The sequence below is a fragment of the Marmota monax genome, unplaced genomic scaffold, assembly GCF_021218885.2.
Source record: "Marmota monax isolate L192 unplaced genomic scaffold, Marmota_monax_Labrador192_F-V1.1 WCK01_AAM20220418_F8-fsc00015, whole genome shotgun sequence".
Classification (NCBI taxonomy): domain Eukaryota; kingdom Metazoa; phylum Chordata; class Mammalia; order Rodentia; family Sciuridae; genus Marmota; species Marmota monax.
This window is the reverse complement of record NW_026692194.1, coordinates 13,522,677-13,537,162: the sequence shown is the minus strand read 5'-3', so window position 1 is coordinate 13,537,162 and position 14,486 is coordinate 13,522,677. Positions and strand designations below refer to the sequence as shown.

At 39.8% G+C, this 14,486-nt stretch overlaps 1 pseudogene; it reads right to left on the bottom strand.

Annotated features, from left to right (window-relative positions):
* Window positions 1-12,317: 12,317 nt before the first annotated feature.
* On the bottom strand, window positions 12,318-13,977 carry LOC124080002 (coiled-coil domain-containing protein 115-like; annotated as a pseudogene).
* Between the last annotated feature and the right edge of the window lie 509 nt (window positions 13,978-14,486).

Genomic DNA, 14,486 nt, shown 5'->3' with positions numbered 1-14,486 from the left:
TAAGTTTCATTGATTTCCAAGTGATTGTATTTTGTTGTTGATGATTTTATTTTACATTTTATGAACATATGTATATATATATATATATATATATATACATTTTGAATTTTTTTAGTTGTAGATGAACACAATACCTTTATTTTATTTTTATGTGGTGCTGAGGATAGGACCCAGGGCCTCCCACATGTGAGGTGAGTGCTTTACTGCTGAGCCACACTCCCAGCCCCTATTTTATTATTTTTAAGTACCTAGTAGCAGAATTGCTAGATTATGGGGAAAGTGTATGTTTAACTTTATAAAAGTTGCCACACTATTTTTAGAGCAACTGTATCATTTTGCATTTCCATAATCAGTGTTTGAGAACTTTAGTCACTCTATGTCCATACTTTATTTTGCATTTTAACCATTCTGATTGTCTGTAGTTGTATTGTATTGTGATTTGATTTGCATTTGTCTTATGACTAAAGATTCTGTGTCAAAAGATGTTGCATATACTTTCATGGGTTTAATGCGTTTATACATTGTATTTATACATCTTTTTTTTTTTGGTGCAATATGTGTTCAAATGTTTTGACCATTTTTTTTTCTTTTTTAGGTACTGAGGATACAACCCAGGAATGCTCTACCACCAGGGCACATCCCAGTCCCCATTTTTAATTTTTTTTTTAATTTTGAAACTGGTTCTTATCAAATTGCCCAGGGATCCTCTTGCCTTAGCCTCCAGAGTCACTGGGATTACAGATATGTGTACCCTATATACCCCATTTTTGAGAATGGTTTGGGGCTGGGAATATGACTCAGTGGTAGAGTGCTTGTCTAGCATGTATAAGGCCCTGGGTTTGATCTCCAGTACTAGAATACACACACACACACACACACACACACAGAACAGTTTTACAGAAACATTGAACATGGTACAGAGAGTTCCCATGTGTACTTCACCTAGTTTCCCTGTTATTAACATTCAAGTTGATGGGACTTAAGACATGATGCTCAAAATATGGCATGTTGGAAATTGAGAAAACAGTGAAGCAGGACGATCACTCTGACCTTTCTCCCTTGAAGTAGGCCATGGAAACTAGAACTGACTTCACCATTTTTCTCCCCTGAAGCAGAACATAAAAATAAATGAATAAATAAAAATAAAAACAAACAAAAAATAATAAGTTCACTCTGAACTTTTTGCTTACTTCTTCCCTGAAAGCTCTCATGTGACAGGTGTCCTTCCCTGTGCCTGGCTGAAGTGAAGAAATGTCTCAAGGGCATGCCAAGAAGAAACTGAACAAACAGGCCTTGCTAAGTTCCACCCAGTTTGTTGCCTTTAGCTCACATCCTTTGTCTTCCAATCAGACTTCCGCATGACTCTACATAAAAACAGACCTTTTTCCTTGGTCTTTGGATCTTCATTTCTGGAGCCTCCCATGTCTTCTAAAACTTTCACTTAATACATTTGTTTTGCTTTTCTTTTGTTAATCTTTTGTTACAGGGGTCTCAGCCATGAACCTTTGACTTCCCTTGACTATGACCATTTCTCAACGTTCTTTGTTTTTGATGACCTTGACAGTCTTTTGAAAAGTATTCATAGGGTATTCAGAGGAATGTCCCTCAATTGGGATTTGTCACCAGGTAGTGTTAGAATTGAACTGAATTGGGGCTGGGGCTTTGGGTCAGTGGTATAGTGCTTGCCTCACAAGTGTGAGGCACTGGTTTTGATCCTCAGCACCATGTAAAAATAAATAAAGATATTGTGTCTATCTAAAATTTAAAAAATAAAAAAAAAGGATTGAATTTAATTGAAATAGACACTCAACTGGAATCTACTGCAGAATCGATTGGTTGTGGGTGGGGAGAAATGCCCACGTACTTCTTGGTGATGGAGGTCACAGAAGTCTACTGTGTTGAGTGAGAATATAGGAAAATGTGTTTTTTTTTTTTCCCTACAACCATAAAATTCTCTTCAAAGCCAGACTCTTTATTTATTTATTTTTTTAATTAATTTATTTTTTTAGTTTTAGGCTACCGCTTGAGCCACATCCCCAGCCCTGACTGTGGAATCTTTAGGAGTTGTTTCTTGGTCCTTGGGTGCAATCGTCCAAGATAAGACAATCACCTCAGTGCAGACATAGAATATACAGTAAAGCAGAGACAGTGTTTAGGGCAGATTTACAACAAAGCTGAAGGGAAAAAGGAGAAAGTGAGATTCACCCCAGAGTCGGGTAGGCAGCTGGGCTAGGGGTCAAAATGCACTAAAATGATGAAGCCTTTTCCTTTTGTTAGGAAAGGGGGTGGAGCTTGCAGTGGCAGGAAAATCTGGAGTAGCAGGTAGCCATACTTCTTTGGGCCTGATCTTTGGGCCTGATGTTTTGCATAGTTGTTCTTGTCTGTTTGGGGGAAGTCATATGCCTGCACGGTTTCAAATTGAGGGCATGCACCTACGTAATCGGGTAATTATGCCTTTCCTGGCCTATCGCCACCAGCAGAAGGTCATATAATGGTTAGTTGATCCTTAAAGAAGCTTGTAGGTGTATGCATGACCTTGGGAACATGATATAGGTCCATAAATCTAAGGGAGAGAGTCCTTGATTTTTTTCTGGAATGTGGAAAAAGGCTGGTACCTCTGGATCAATTTCCATCCAGGGTCTCTTTTCTAGTGGCTCCTCTCTCTCTCTTCTTTTTCTTCTCCCATTCCTGTTCATCTCTAGCTAAATAAATAGTTCATCTCTGCTAAAAAAAAAAAAAAAAAAAACCACTGGTATAAACCATGCTGAAGGTAGTGGGGAACCCCTGAAAGGATTTATTTATTTTAATTTTTATTGGAACTGGGGATTGAACCCAGGGTGCTTTACCACTGAGCTACATATCTAGCCCTTTTTATTTTTTGAGACAGACCCTTCCTTTGTTGCTGATGCTGACCTTGAACTTGCCATCCTCCTGCTTCTTCCTCCCCAGTCACTGGGATCATCGGCATGGCCCCTGCACCTAGCTCATAGTTACCTTTCAGTTGGTGGTACTGGATTCATACTCAGCCATCTACATGATCACTTTTTTTTCAGTGTTAGGTATTGAACATGCTTGCACATGATAGGCAAGTACCCTACCACTTACACCCCCAGCCCTCCATATCATATGTGATCCCATTTGGGATTCAGACAATTCTAAGATTGGAATGGCTGTCATAATCTGTCACTATTCAAGAGAATGAAATTTTTCTGTTGGCAATAGTCTGAGCTCAGTGACAGATATTTCCCCTTCATAATTGGTTATCATCTATTTTATATCATGAAGAAATACTTTCTAAGGACTTAGGAATAAGGAAATAGATTGCCTTCTGAGGATAAACTGTAGGAGCAGAGCAGAAAAACAAAATTTCCTGGAAATTTTTTTCCTGACTCTTAGGTCAGTTAAATTATAAATAACTTTGCGGGGGGGGGGGGTGTTATTGAAGGTTGACCCCAGGGATACTTTACCACTGAGCTACATCCCAGCTCTTTTTTTTTTTTGAGATAGGGTGTCATTAAATTGCTGAGGTTGACCTTGGAACTTGCAAATCTTCCTGCCTCAGCCTCCTAAATTGCTGGGATTATAGGCATGTACCACCATGCCTGGATAAATTATCAATAACTTGATTGAAAATATATTAATATATCTAAATATATCTATCAAAAAAAAAAAGAACTGGTCAGTCTTCAATTCCTGGATAAAGAAACATGGAGACTGGGGCTGTGTGGCTCAGTGGCAGAGCACTTGCCTAGCATGTGTGAGGCCCTGGGTTTGATCCTCAGCACTACATAACCAAATAAAAGAAAGGCATTCTGTCCATCTACAACTACAAAAAAATTTTAAAAAAAAGAAAAGAAAAGAAACATATGGGCAAAACTGGCTGTACCTATTTAAACTGTGTGCCAAGTTCTGGTCTATGGATATGAGAAGACAAGGTGTGTTCAGCTTGTAATAAGTGTCCTTATAAGGAAAGGGCATGTTTTCCTTCACCTCTTTCTTCTTCCTGATGGTTAGAAATGTACTTTTTTTGTTTTTGTTTTTGTACCAGGGATTGAAAGCAGAGCAGCTCAGCTTAACCACTCAGCTATATTCCCAACCCCTTTTAGTTTTGATTTCGAGGCAGGGTCTTAACAGGTTGCTTAGGATGTCATTGTTGCTAAGGTTAGCCTTGAATTTGCGATCCTCCTGCCTCAGCCTCCAAAGCCACTGGGATTACAGGCATGTATCACTATGCCTGCATCACTATGCCCGGCCCTAGAAATGTACATTCTGCCTGAAGATTAGGCAGCTATCTTGAACTGTGAGGTTAAAATCATGTGTTGAGTATGAGAAAACAACAAGGTGGAGGGGCCTGGGCACCTGGAAAGGATTGGAACTACCACATCAGTCCTGAATTTTCTAATTTTATTTTTTGGTGCTACTGAGGATTGAACCAAGGACTTTGCACTTGTTAGGCAAGTGCTCTATCACTGAGCTATATCTCCAGTTCAATCCTGGACCGTTTAATCTGGAAATTATTTTTATAAGAGATTATAATTTGTTCAAACAAGATCATACCATCTTTAAGCTACTGATATTTAGGAATTTCTATTACTTACAGTTTAATGTACTCCTAACAGATGTTTCAGGCTCTGTTAATTAACTCTTGTTTCTGTAATGGATTACCATAAATTTAGTGATTTAAAATAACACGAGTTTATTTTCTTATTGTTCTGGGGGTCAGGAGACCTAAATGGATCCTACCAGGCTAAAATCAAGGTGTTGGCAATGCTGTTTTCTTCTGGAAGTTTCAGAGGAGGTTAGATTCCTTGCCTGTTTTAGCTTCTAGAGGCTGCACCGCCTATCTGGGTTCACAGCGCCTCAGGGCATCACTCTGATCTCTTCTGTCTTCAAATCTCCCTCTACTGCCTTTGTTTGACTTTCTTGCCTCTCTCTTATAAGGACTTCAGAGGCTGAAGCAGGAAGATCATGAGTTTAAACCCAGCCTCAGCAACTTAGCAAGGCCCTAAGCAATTCAGCGAGACCCTGTCTCTAATAAAATATAAGAAAAGGCTGGGGATGTGGCTCAGTGGCTAAGCACCCCTGGGTTCAATCCCTGGTTCCCCTCCCCCCCAAAAACAAAAAACAAAATAAAGATGCTTGTAATTCTTTGGGCCTAACTTGATGACCTAGGATAATCTTCCCATCTCAAGATTCCTAATAAAATCACATTTGACAAATCCCTTTTGTTCCATAAGGCAACAAATTTACAAGATCTGGGGATGGGGACACGGACATCATTGAGGGCCTTATTCTGCTTGCTGTAGAGTCTTTTAGTCCATTTCTATATATTTGATTGCTTACATTTTCTTTTATTACTGAGCAACATTCTGATTCTGATTTGACAGCATATTTGGGTTATCTATACAGAGAAAATGCCCAGTGCATTCAGACTTTGAAGTTTCTGTCCCCACGGCAGAGATTTCTCATAGCAAATTAGTGAAATGCCTTTCTAATTATGAATTGGTCTCCCTTTGCCTTGACTTCAAGGAGAAAATGCACTCACTATGCAAATGAGAGCATTCTGGTCTATGTGAGAATTTAATTTCTCATTGAAAATGAATGAAGTGGTATCTGGACATCTACCTATGTCTCCCATATCAGCCTCCTGAATAGGGGGGACTACAGACATGCGTCACTATGCCCAGCTCAGAAAGCTTTATTATTTACTTTGGTACTGGGATTGAACCCAGAGGGACTCAAACATAGAGCTATATACCCTTTCCTTCTTATTTTTCACTTTGAGACAAAGTCTTGCTAAGTCACTTAGGTCTCTAATAAATTGCTGAAGCTGACCTTGAACTTGTGATCCTCCTGCCTCAGCCTCCAAATTTCTGGGATTACAGGTATGTGCCACTGCACTCGGCTCAGAAAGCTTTTTAAACAAATATACGTTTAAGCTAAATGGTTATCAATGATCATACCAGAAGATTAGAAATATCAAAAAGTTTAAGAAACTTGAAAAGTCTTTCAAGAATATTAAGGTGACTTTGAGCTATGTGTTTTTTTCACCATATGCTTCAAGCGAATTGGGATAAACTTTCCCCAGGGTGTAAAAATCCCCAAAACTTTCTCTCCTACACAGTGAAATGATTATAATTTAATATTCAGTGTTACCAACACCTTTCCTTACACAATAAAGAAATTAAAGAATAAAATAGGAAAAACAAGCTAGATTTCTTGGCACAACTCCAGATTATCACTTCCTGGAAGGTGGGAGGACAGATTTATTCTTACCTCTGAGCCTCCTGATTCAAACATTTATTCCTGTCCTCAGCCTGGAATGCCCTTCTTCTTGGCCTACTAACCACTTTGACAGTCTTCAAGATTCACATTAAGCATCAGCTACTCTGAGGAGTCTTATTTACCCTAAAGGGAAGTTGACCCTCCCCATCTTTGCTACCACTGTACACTCAGTACTTTTTTTTTTTTTTGCAGATAATGTCTTGCTTTCTATTCTATGTGAGCTTCTTGAGGGCAGGGATTAAAAAAAAAAAGACCATACATCTATATAATTTAAATATAAATACATCTATAGGGTTTTTTAAAAAACTTAATATAGCACTTCCTAAGCACCAGGTGTTATCCTAAGCACTACATAAATATTCAGTCATTTAATCCTCAGAATAGTTCTGTGATATATATTATTACTCTCATTTTATAGATGAGGAACCTAAAGTACAGAATGTTAAGTAACTTGGTTCGCCTCTATTTCACCGACACTGAAACCGATGCTTCACCTGAAATAGGCATTCTTTTATTCAAATAATATTTATGGAATGCTTTATATATGTAGATACTCTTCCAGGTGCTGGGTGAAACAACAAAAACAGCTGACAGTAGCCGGGGCTGTTCCACACACGTGTAATCCCAGTGACATGGGAGGCTGGGGCAGGATGATTGCAAGTTCAAGGCTAGCCTCAACAAATTTAGTAAGAACCTAAGCAATGTCTGTCTCAGAATGAATGAATGAATGCATGAATGAATAAACAAATAAACAAACAAACAAATAAATAAATAAATAAATGGACTGAGAATGTAGTTCTGTGATAAAACACCCCTGTATTCTATCTCTAGAATCAAAAACAAAAAGGAAAAAAAAAAAAGCAAACGCTCCTACTCTTGTTGAGCTCATATTCTGGGGGAATGAGAGAAGAGAGGTAAGTAGAATAAATATATGTTTTAATAAATGGCAATACATTTTACAAGAAAAAATAAAGAAAGGGGGAAGGAAGTGCTCAGGAGTTGCATTTTAAATGAGTAACAGAAGGTAATATTTGGGGGAAGAATTGAGTGAGTCCTGGCTGGGGAAAGAATATCCTAGGAACAGCTAGCATAAAGGTCCTGAGGAGCCTGGAATGGTCAAGGAACAGCCAAGTGTGGGAGAGTGGTGTTGGAATGGAAGCTGTAAGGGGAAAGAGGGAGTGTGGTTGGGAGGGAGTGGGCGGTGAGCAGAGAATCCAGAGTTGACTTATTACTAAAGATGCCATTGGGGGGGGGGCTTTTGAGCAGAAGAGTAACCCTTTCTGAGTTTTCTTACCAGTATCATTGCGTTAAGTAGAATCTGAACAAAGATGGAAGCTGGGAAACCATCTTTGAAGAAAGCTCCAGCCACAAAGTAGGTGAGACACAGCAGTGGTAGTAGTGGAAATGATGAGAGGTGGTCAGATTCTGGGCATACATTAAAGGCTGAGCTGACAGATTTGCTGACATAGCAGATGTGGATGAGAGGAAGACACACACGGAGAGTGACTTCAAGGTTTTTATCTTTGTAAATGGAGAAGAGTAGAAAAGGTCCAGGGTTTGGTGGTAGGGCAGTGGTAAGAGGAGTTCAGGACTTCAGTTTGGGGCTTGGAAGCTTTGAGATGTCTATTAGTCATCCAAGTGGAAATATGAAGGAGGGAGTTGCGACTCGAGTTCAGGGAAGAAATATAGGCTTGGACACAGTTAGCACATAGTAAATATCAGTTAAGGCCATGAGACTCGGTCAGATCACCAAATGAGTGAGTGAAGATAGAAAAGAGAAGAGGTCCAAGGACTGAATCTTGGGACATTCCAACTTTGGGAGGCCAGAGAAATAATGAGGACCCAACAAAGAGAACTGAGGACCTAGGAAAAGAAACCTAAGAGGGGTTAGATAAGGCAAGTGGACTTCTAACAGCTAAATGGAAAAGAGGTTAAGTGATTCAGGAAAGAGTGATCATATTCTGCTAACTGATCAAGTAAGATGAAGACTGAGACTTGGATATAGTAACGGGGAAGGCAGGGTGGCCTTGATAAGAGCACTTTAATGGAAGTAGATTAGGTATGTACAACACCTGACATCATTATGTTTAGGAGAGAATGAGGAGAGATAATGGAGACAGTAAAAATAGGTCCATCATAAACTGATCCAGTGGAAAGGGATGAATGGAATTTGCCAGCAATAGTAAGGGCCTACCTGAGGTTTATGCTCATAAATTTGTAGTGGAATCTTGGAGTACAATTTGGCTCTTCACGGTCACATTTAGGTATAGGCCTGGGCTATAGGGAATGTTTGGTCTTCTGGTCACATTTAGGTATAGGCCTGGGCTATAAGGAATGTTGCCTTCTTCTCTCTCTTTCTTAAACTGGGGATTGAATCCAGGAGCATTTTACCACTGAACTACATCCATAGTCTTTTTTGTTTTATTTTGAGACAGGGTCTTGCTTTGCTAAGTTGTTTAGGGCCTTTAAGAATGTTGTCTTTGTGAACTCTAGATACGGCAAAGGGATGGGAGGGGAAGAGAAGGGGGTATGGGGGTAAAAAAGGTGGTGGAACGAGATAGACATCATTACCCTAAGTACATGTATGAAGACATGAATGGTGTGACTCTACTTTGTATACAACCAGAGATATGAAAAATTGTTCTCTATATGTGTAATATGAATTGTAATGTATCCTGCTGTCATATATAACAAATAAAACAAATAAAATAAAAAATTAAAAAAAGAATGTTGTCTTTGGAGACTAGAAATATAGCTCAGTTGATAGAGTGCTTGCCTCACAAGGCCCTGGGTTCGATGCCCAGCACAAAAAAAAAAAAAAAAGAATGTTGTCTTTAACAAGGGGCATTGTTTAATCAGGGAATATCTCAAATTGTCAGAGGGACAAGGTAGCTGAAGGCACATGCAAAATAATATAAATGAATTTAAACTGGTTATAGACTCAAATGAATGCATATAAGAATGTATGAATGCTTTCTTTCCTCACATAGAATGCATTTTTCTCTTCCATCTATTAATCCAAACCCACATCATTGTCATCGTCATTGTTTTTTTTATTATTATCATTATTATTATTATTATTATTATTTTGCAGTGCTAGGGATTGAATCCAGGCCCCAATTCATGTTAAGCAAGCACTCTACTGCTTGAACTATATCTCTAGCTCCCAATTTATTCTTAATGGCCAACATAAGAACCTGTGCTTGGTGTTAAGCTAATAAATAGTGTTGGATGAGAATAATTTCAGAGGGTCAAATGTTAGATTGCAAATCATAACATAATAGAGGGATTTTGCTGTGTAAGTTTTCCCTTGGATTTTTCATAATTCTTCCATTTAAATGTCAACACATCTGGCAGTGAAACAGACTGACCTCTGATCAATGCTGGCCAGTGACTCACCAAAGTTTCCATGAACATACAACCTTTTATTCTTCCTTTTCTATTTGGCCATGCTCAGTATCTTTTTTAATGTCTGGTAAATGATATTTGATAGATCCTTACTAGGAGTGTGTGTCAAGAGGTATGATGGTAAGGGGACTCTTTTCCCTTTGCATCTCTGTTTGGCTTTTGCAGGCAGAAACAGAGGCAGATATGACTACCTGTCTTTGTCCAGGGGAAAAATATTTACAATACAATGTCTAAGTTAGCTCGTCTAAGTTGGAGGCAAGAGAAAATCAAGAGACAATGTGGAAGGCCAGTCCTTCTTAGGAACCTACCCACATTGGCACACCCATCATTTCCACCTCCCTAAAATTTAAATATAGCACAAAATAAATGCTTTGTCTACCTCACTCTACATAACCATCAGTCCATGCATAGCATGGCCACTCCCTGAACAAAGCCTCATCATTTCATGTGGTCAGGGACCTCAGTGAATATGGGGAGCATGTATATGTGTGTGCTTTTTTAAAACTAGTGGCCTAAAAACAGATGTACACAAATAGAAAATACATGTTTGTTGAGTTCAGGCTTGCCAAGACCTGAAGCTGTTACCCTGGGAGGATAGCAAATATATCTTGTTCTATTACCTGAAAGTCGTTTTTTTTGGTGGGGGGGTAATGGGGAATTAAACCCAGGAGTACTTAACCACTGAGTCACATTCCCAGTCCTTTTTATATTTTATTTGGAGACAGGGTCTCACTAAGTCACTTACAACCTTGCTAAGTTGTTGATGTTAGCTTTGAAATTGCCATCCTCCTGCTGCAGCCTCTTGAGTTGCTGGGATTACAGGTATGTGCCACCACGCCCAACAACCTGGAAATCTTGAACAAGGGAGAACCAAAGGGAATCCAATAGGGCAGTCACTCTTTCTCAGACCAGTACTTGCAACAGTTTCCAATTTCTAGGTGTTGTTTGGTAATCGTGGGTACATTTTTGGTTATCACATGATTGAGGGCATGCTGACTGGCACTTGTTGGCTGGAGCCAGGATTGACAGATGTGAACAGTTCAATAGAACAACAACAACAACAAAAACTGTCTTGCCTGACTTTCAAATGCCCTGCAGGGCATTGATGTGGGTGAAAAATCTATTTATAATTATTTCAACACAGACCCTCACTCTAATTTTCTTTTTTTTCCTCACAATTTTTATCGGTACATTTTAATGGTATGTACTGATGGGATTTGGCGTTACATATTCATACATGTACATAAATACAATATAACAACATAATTTAGCCAATTTCACCTAATTTTCTATCTCCTTCATATTTTGCTTAGGCATTATGTTAATTAAAAATTTTCCTATGTGTAAGTAGACTATATTACATATAAATTTCATTTCAGGATGGTGAAGGGGATAATGGGTCTGATACAATTAAGAACTCCCATTCTAGGTACTTAGATTCATCTAGATATCCTTTCCATGGCAGATTCATAGTTTGTCTATAATTTCATCCAACTTTATCCATAAGAGGTAGGGAGAGATCAATTCTATCAATCTACATTTAAATCCTGAAGTGTGAAGAGTCTCAGTTTGGGGCTGGCTGTAATTCTTCTTCCTTATCCCATAGTAGGAGGGAACCAAAAATAGGGACTACCAAAAATTTTTTTCTTCTTTTTTATGGGAAAGGGAATCACAGTAAAAAATCCGCGTGCAATGAGAAATAGGAAGCTCCAACTAGGGAAAAGAGAAAGGGAAAGGAGAGTCCAGCCTGGGCATCGATTTAGCTGGAAAGTCCCACCTAGGACAGAGATCTGTTTTCTAGACTTCTACCTCCAAATTCCCCCAACCACAGATGTACACACAGAGCCTATTCCTTTCTCTAGAAATGTAAACTGTTTGTCACAATTACTCTACACACACCACAAACAAACTCCCTTTGTTCTCAGGATATGTGTTGGATAGTAAAATGTTTGTCCTAGAACATGCCATCCACTAAGGTTTGGACTTTCCACAAATGAAAGTGCCAAGTGAAAGGTTTGGAAAGATCTTCAAAAGAAGATCCAGAGAAGCAAAGGGTTCATTGATCAGGACCCCACAATTACAAGAATCTGAGCCCTCTGCCATCATTATGTTTAAAGCAAATAGTCACAGCAAGAAGGAACAGGGTATAACATGCTATGTTATATACTCAAAGCTATAGTGAATCAAGGCTGAACTTTATGTTTTGTTATTGTTTGGTTTACTTGGTTTTGTTTTTAAGAAGGAAAGGACTAATTAAAAGGGAAGTCTTGATTTTCAAAATTCACATAAAATTGTGGGATACATTTTTCTGTTGAATATAAAATTAAGGTATAATGTTCAACATGGCAAGTCGAAAGATTGACTGAAAGAGATGTGTGTCTCTAGGCAGGACCTCTGTCTCTCATGGATCTACACAGGATCTCTTACGGTGGAGTTGTGGCTTGGACAAAATATTTGCTGAATTGGATTGAAGCATGGGATGAGGACAGGATGAAGGGAAGCAATCTGTTTAAGAGCAAGGCCAACTTCATGCTTCTACCACCTGTGCAATAGCATGGTGCTTAGGAAGGCCTTCCATCCCTGGTTTAATGCCTTACTGTTGCTATCTTTTTTTTTTTCCCTGAACAGTTGATGTAGTTTTATTTTACAATTAAAAAGTGTTTTTTAAAAAAACAACACTACAAGCAAAGTTAAAGACAAACTGGGAAGAAATATTTACATCTCATATTATGAACAAAGGATTACATACTCCCACCACCCCTGGCAAAAAACAAAAACAAACAGAAAAAGAACTAGATATTGCTAAAACGATAAACCACCAGTAGAAAAGTGAAACAGAGTTCCCAGAACAGGAAATACACAACTGGCCCTTCAAAAAATGAAGAATGTCTTTGCCTCACTCCTGGTAAGATAAAGGCAGGTTTTTGAAACATAGACAGTCTCTTCCAGGTCAAATCTTTTTTACTTCCTGGTTTAGATCCTGCTAAGGGCTACCTGTCTACTCAGGTGTTTGTCTTTGAGATAGAATCTCACTATGTTGCCAGGCTAGTCTCAAACTCAAGGCCTCAAGTGATCCTCCTGCCTCAGCCTCCTGAGTAGATGGGACAACAGGGGGGCACACATCACACTCAGGTAGATGTTTGTATTTTTATTAACTCAACTCATATTGTCCTGATCTGTTGGTCATGTACAATCTTCTCTATCCAAGTCAATTCTGAGGATCTGGTGACCCTGAAGCATTACCTCTTATCCTTTCCTGCCACTGTTTGTGCAGTATTTCATCATCCAGAAATGAGACAGTTGGCTCATCTATGAGGTCGTTCAATTGTTCACTAACATGAACAACCTTATACTTGCTCTCTGGGTGGGGGTGGGGGTTTTCTATGATAACATGGGCCTAAAAGTGGTTCCAAAGAAGGTGACTTTCATATTACTCAGTTTGGGAAGAAATGTTTATATCTCACAATGTGAACATAGGATTAAAAACTTTGAACTTCACACCTAACAAAGTCAAAAACATGAAGACCAATGACATTTTAAGGAGAGGGCATTAGCTGGATTGGAGGTTGGAGTGGGGACTATTTATGAAGGAAGAATGCCTGAGAAAAGACAGCCACATCCATGAACTGCTGGGCTGAGTGCCTGCCTCTGTGGACACGGTCAGGCAGCCCCAGGCTCCAGCTGCTTGAGTTTCTCCTGGATCCCCCGGAGTTGGCTTCGACCCCCGTTGATACGGGTCTGGAGGCTGGCTATATCTGCAGCTAGCTGTAGGCCATCCCGGAAGCTGGCTTGGGTCTGCCGCAGACTCTGAGGAACCAGGATTCCAAACCAGTTCAGGGGGTCCTGTGGGGCTGCATAGGGCTCTGGCTCTGGAGTTTTGGTAGGGCCCTTGCGCCTGCGCAAAGCTGACTCTCTGGGCCCCACCTCCTCTGGAGTCTGGGCATCTGCTCTCACCACCCTGAAGGTCTGGAATCCGTTCTGGGTCTCACTGAAGGACAAGGGAAGATAGACCTTTGAGAGCCCTGGCCTGGGCCTGCTCTCCTCCCTCCGCTGTCGAAGGTTCCTCACCTGGCACACACACAGACCTGGGGTTCCATGCGAGAGGCATACTGCAAGGGCCCTACAGACTTGTCACCCATCGCATAGCGAGCGTTTGCGAGCGAGAGCCAGCCCTCCTCCACTCGAGCGTTCAGCGCCCTCCCACTTCACTTCCAGCTCCTCCAGGTCTCTGAGCAGCTGCAGGAGGAGCGAGTCCAACTCCGCCCTTAGGTCGGGCGCAGCCATGGCCCAGCCACTCGTGGCTCTCAACTCTATTGTTGCTATCTTTGAATTATTAAATTTTTTCTTTTTTGCAGTTCTGGGGATTAAACTCTGAATCTCTTGCATACTAGGTAAGTACTGTACCACTGAGCTATATCCTGGTTCCCAAAATTTTTAGTAACTTTGAACAAAGGGCCCTACATCTTAATCTTGCCCTTTAAATTATGTAACTAGTCCTGGTCAAGAGAGTGAACATTGAGTCTGAGAAGACCATGTTCCAATCTAAGCTTCACCATTAGCTAGCTGTAGGATCTTGGGTAATTTATTTAACCTCTCTCCATCTATAAAATATGAACCATAATAGGACTATTGTCAAGACTAAAAGAAACTATATAGTTTTCACTCGATATTATTAGTGTTATTATTAATGACAAAAATTTAGATGACATTGCAAAGGCATCAAGCAGTACTAAAGTAGAACTATTTTCTAAATTCATTTTTGTGAGCACATTTCTGATCTGGATGTGTAGATT